We start from the raw sequence: 5637 nt of genomic DNA, 5'->3' as shown, positions 1-5637 counted from the left end.
TGCTTCATTCGTTCGGTCAACCATTGACTACTTGATAAGGTGACCGTTAACTTCTCGGGGGGAATCATTTCTCGTGGAATTGATTTTTTTACGAGTATTTTTTCAGATATATAAAAAATTCATATATTTGAAAAAAAAATGCTAATTAGAAAAAACATGATTTTGATTTTTTTTTCATAAATTTGAAAAAAAATTGCGAATTTGAAAACGTTCATGAATTTGAGAATGTTCACAAATTTTAATCCAAAAAATCATGAATTTGAGTAATGTTTGTAAAATTTGAAAAAAAGGTTCATTAATTTGAAAAAAATTCATGAATTCAAAAAGAATAAGATTAAATAAATATCAAATTTGATTTTTTTGCTTATTAGAAAAAATTGCAAAATTGGAAAACAAATGGTGAGTTAATAAAAAGAAGAGGAAGAAGAAAATTGAACAAAAAAAATCAAAAGCTTCCCAAAACTGAGGCGACTATTCATCGCATTAAGCGAGACCGATGATTCTCTCGGGTAGAGCGAGAACAGTATCGGCCGCCCATATAACGCCCAAATACTTAAAAAATCAGGAAGAAGGAAGAAATGGGGGCACCGAGGGATGGAACCATGGTCTCCCGGCTGCCCACGCGCGCTAGTAACCACTCGGCTCATCATGGTTTCGTGATTACCTAGTCGGGTGTGGCCTACATTAGGCGAATCGAGCTGCTTTTTTTACTATTTTTTCGGAGTTCTACCTTTCCTGTTTTCATACCATTTTATCGGTTTACGTCCTTTCTTACGCGGTTTTTTTAAATTCTTGATTAACATTATTATATATGTGATAATAAAATCATCATTTTTGTAATACATGATCAACAATTTTTGTATACACGTTCAACATTTTTTGAATGCTTGGTTAACATTTTCAAATACTTGTTCAACATTTTCCGAATGCTTAATTAACACATTTTCAAATACTTGTTCAATATTTTTCAAATATTTGTTCAATATTTTTCAAATATTGGTTCGAAATTTTCCAAATGCTTGCTTAACATTTTTTGAAATATTTGTTCACCATTTTTTCAACATTACTCGAATGCTTGATTCACATTTTTCAAATACTCGATGAATATTTTTCAAATAATATGTATAGTGTTTTTTGTAATATATATATATATATATTTAGAATATTTTAAGTATAAATAGAAGTAAAAAAATAAAGTAGAAAAACACAGGAAACATAAAAAACAGAAAAACAGGCTGTGGCATATCGCCCGAATGGGCTGGCCCACCTCGCTTCGCCCTTCAGTAAGTCGTGCCCTTCCAAAACTATTCATAAGCTACCGAAAAACTAGAAGTGGGTCGCTTTATGGGCCGGCCTAGTTAAATCGCGGGGTGTGCACCGTGTACCATTTGCGCGGACGCCATAAGTGCCGGTATATTCCGGCCAGGCCTACCAGACATAATTTTGAAGGAGACTTGCTAATTAAGAAGGCTCAACGGTTCAACACAAAGGCCTCAAGCTACGCATACACCCACATCTTGTGAAACCGCTTATACTTAGCTTGTTGCTCTATTGTGATGTTGTTTTGCATTGAGATAGTTTGTATATGTGGCAACCCAAACCAGCATATACAATAGTAAGCTTTTGCAAAACAAAACAAACACAACTATTGATCTAGTTTTGGGTAGGCATGAAATCGTTCTCAAGATGACCTCAAACGGGAAGCACTCAACATGAAAGTTGTGCTTTTGATCGAAACGAACAACTTTGCTTTTTTGGCCATATGTAACTTCTATAGTCAAAACAATGTGTTGCAGAAAAATGCCTCGGAGCCTCCAGGATTAACAAAAATATTGAGATGATGTGTGTAAAAAATTGCCTTGAGCCTCCATGGGACCTCTCGGCTTAACACCAAATTACAACATTTTGCATGAAAAATTTCTAAGTCGAACTCAATGACTATAATAATGACTTTATTGTAGTTTGCTGAGTACATTTTTAGACTAAATTACCTGGCCCGCCATAGAACGTATGCATACCATACTTATCAAAGTCATAGACAGCAACTGTATATTTCGTGGAATCACTACTGACTACAAGGGCTTTGTTCACATTTAGAATATCAAGGTGGCCGTTCTCATTAACAATTTGGATGCCTTTTACAAAAGCTGCCTTTCCATAACCTTCAGTGGCAAAATGCCCACTACCCATTTGTGGAGAATCTGATGAAGCCGTCGGGCCCGCAACATAGCCACCCCATAATGTGAAATTACCTTTGTCCTTAAGGTATATGAATAGTGAATTTGGCTAGTATCCAATGGGTGTATTGTCTTCACCATATGTTACCCACCAGTTCTTTGTCATTAAGTCCTAAAATAATTCAAGACACATAATGAAAGACTATTAATGCATACAAGGCTATTATGCTAAATATTATAGCATGCATTTGTTTCTATTCCTCTAAAGATATATATCATCTTATAACATGGGTTTCTAATCAATAAAATATATATGTTAATAGTTGAAATTATTTCTAGATTCTTTTTCTATGGTATGATAATCTAGGAGTTTAGCTTTAAGCCATCATATTTCTGATTTATCAAATTTGTGTCAAAAGATAATATGCAGGTGTAAGACGATAGGAAGCATATCAATAATGATTATGTTAAGTAACTCAATCGATATCATAGTGAACTACCTATATCGCCTATGCTCATAATACAACCCTCATGAGAAACTAAATTTAGAAAAATAAGAGTGTACCTTGTAAATAAGGACCGTAATCACATATTGTTTTCCATTATAGACTGAAACAGGTTGTAATCTTCCTCCAAGAACAAAGTTGTGGTTTACTTGCACAAAACCAGGGCATGTGTGATCATAGCATGACTTGCTTTGTCCGCCTTCTTCACCCTAGCACCCATGTTTGCTTAAGGATCAATAAAAACTATATATTTGCAATTTTTCATTATAATATATCCATAGTTGATAATAGAATGTGTGTCAAAAAATATCACTGATTACCCAAGAAACATGAAACCTTGCCGAGCTATCACCAGCCAAGTTTGGAGCTACCGAATATCCAACAGCTATACTATCAAGGCCATTTGGTCCGAAGTTATCAATTTGAATACTTGTTGCACTGAGATCTTTACTAGATTTCTTCACCTTTGGCTCATAAACATTTATTATAGCTCACGCCCCATATACATCACCATAATATTTGATTCCTGCCACCTACAAGCGAAAATAGTTAACACGAGTTAGTGTAATAATTAAATTTAACCAACACATTACATCTTTATGTTGCAAGATGAGAGTAAAATGGAACATAGGTAAAACACATCAGGAAGTGGTGGAGAAACATGGTAAAACAAATGAAATGCCTTCAGATACCACTGAAAGAACGTCAACACATGACATATTATGTTGTTGAATGGAAAATGGAAAATGTATTGTTCAATTTTTAAATAAAGATGTCATTTGTATATTCTAAGCATTCATCTTACTGAGTGGATTGCTCCGTTTATAAATTGAGTTGCTCACATGCATATATTTTATCTTACAACCCTCACTAAAAGATTAAATGTCAGCACTCAAAGATGCCTCTGCACTAGAATAATCTTTTAGAATTTTAGTTTGTATATGTTGCCTTGTATTTAGTTAGCTATGTTTACATTTCATTATGTGTGCAATAGATACGTGCTAGTTTCGTATTTAATGATGATAACGAGATTGTTTTGAAAATGAAATATTAGAAAATTCACCTCTTGTTGATTATCCTTGCTAATCACTCCATTAATATAGAGTTGTCCTGCTATATGCTCCATTCTACTGTTACGTAGTATTGGAACCGTTCCTCTTGGGCATTCAACGATAGGCGGATGTGCTTCAAATACATCATGTAGGAACGGAGATGTGATATTTAGTCCATTTGGAAAGGAGCTTGGTTCCATCTATTTGACAAGAAAACCTTGATCACCTTATAGTCAATGTAAGGAGCCAATATAAATTATGATTCTCAAAACTAAAAGTGAGTAGCAGAAGAAACCATATGAAAAATTATAATTCAAAGCATTGTATTATCATGAAAATCATGACCGATTCCCATAATTTTCTTCATGCCTAGCATTCATGTATATGAGAAAAAATACAATCATTATGTCCCCGAACATCAATCTACATTAGTTTGAGACAAAACATAATTGTAAACCATATATTTATGAAAGTAATTTACCTGAATTTTGTGGTCTTTCAATAATGGGTGGTTAAAAGCTGGTTGAAGATTCACATCAACGCAGTCAACGACATCTCCTCCTTCCATCTAGTTGGAACCATCTATTTGTTAGCCTCCAAAAATGATACTAAATATATAGAGTAAGATGAATACCTCTTACAAGAATAGTTTTATTATTATTTTGGATCTTGCTAGTATTTACCCATATTTCTGTAGCACTGACATCTTTTCCTCTGGTGACTAGAACAAGATATGCCAAGAGAAGAGTGACCCTAAAAGCTTGACAATCTTTCATCATGTAAACCTTCAATGGTCAATATTTTATAATGCGTAAAACATACATATATATATAAGCTTCCGATCCTATCACAATTTTAATACTTACAATTCACGCAATGCATTTTTTGACCTAAGAATCAGATTTGATATATGCACATAAATGCATATTATTAACTTACAGAAGATATGGTACATATTTCATTGTCTCGTTCTCATTAATTACATAGATTTCAATGTGTTAATGTCGTATAAAATATGTCAATCATTTAATGCACAAGAAAATCTTCATAATTGCAACAAATTCATTGGGAGAAATCATACTAATGGGATTGATTTACTTATACTCTACTCCATCCATTCCTAGATATAAATCAAAATGTTATCCCTAATTAAATGGTGACAAGGATATGGTACCTAGACTCTACCAACCAAACGGAGAAGGAGCTCCATTTCTTGTTGGCCAGGCCAGATCAACAGGGCAAGCCCACCTAATTCGGCCCGAGTTATGTAACTCTACATAGATCAATATACAAAGTGGGCTAGGGAAGGGTCAACCCTAAAAGCTTGACATTCTTTCATCATGTAAACCTTGAATGGTCAATATTCTATAATGCATAAACATCCATATATATATATATATATATATATATATATATATATATATATATATATATATATATATATATAAGCTTCCGGTCCTACCACAATTTTAATAATTGGGAGAATTAATTTCGTGCCCTTAGTTGTGTCCTCCGCTGCAGTTTTGCTCCTAATTTCAAAAAACCCTTGGTTTTGCCCAAGTGCGTTTCGCCTCCTTATGCTTTTTCCCTTCCGCCCCAATTCCATCCAGTCAAAGGGGTTTGCCCGTTAGTCAGACATTTTTTTGGACAATTTTACCCTTCCCCTCTCTCTCTGTGCATCCTCTCTCTGCGTGCCCTCCTCCTCCTCTCTCTCTCTCTCTGCGTGCAATAGGAGGTCGCCGCCGACCTGGTAATTTTCAGCGATCGGCCGTTTCAAGTGCCACCGCAAGAAGCCATGCCAGATCCGTCAATCCCACATGTGGATCTGCGCGGCCTCGTCCATCTGGCCTCGCATGTTGACCTCGGGCGCCGCCCCGTTCCCTGCGCACGTTCGTGCGCCCG

The 5637-nt window shown here is 35.1% G+C and overlaps 1 pseudogene; it reads right to left on the bottom strand.

The window, feature by feature from the left end:
* Positions 1-1917: 1917 nt before the first annotated feature.
* Positions 1918-4514, bottom strand: LOC119320815 (annotated as a pseudogene).
* Positions 4515-5637: the final 1123 nt, after the last annotated feature.

This window comes from Triticum dicoccoides, chromosome 6B (assembly GCF_002162155.2).
Source record: "Triticum dicoccoides isolate Atlit2015 ecotype Zavitan chromosome 6B, WEW_v2.0, whole genome shotgun sequence".
In the NCBI taxonomy this organism is placed as follows: Eukaryota; Viridiplantae; Streptophyta; class Magnoliopsida; order Poales; family Poaceae; genus Triticum; species Triticum dicoccoides.
This window is presented reverse-complemented; position numbering and strand designations above follow the sequence as displayed.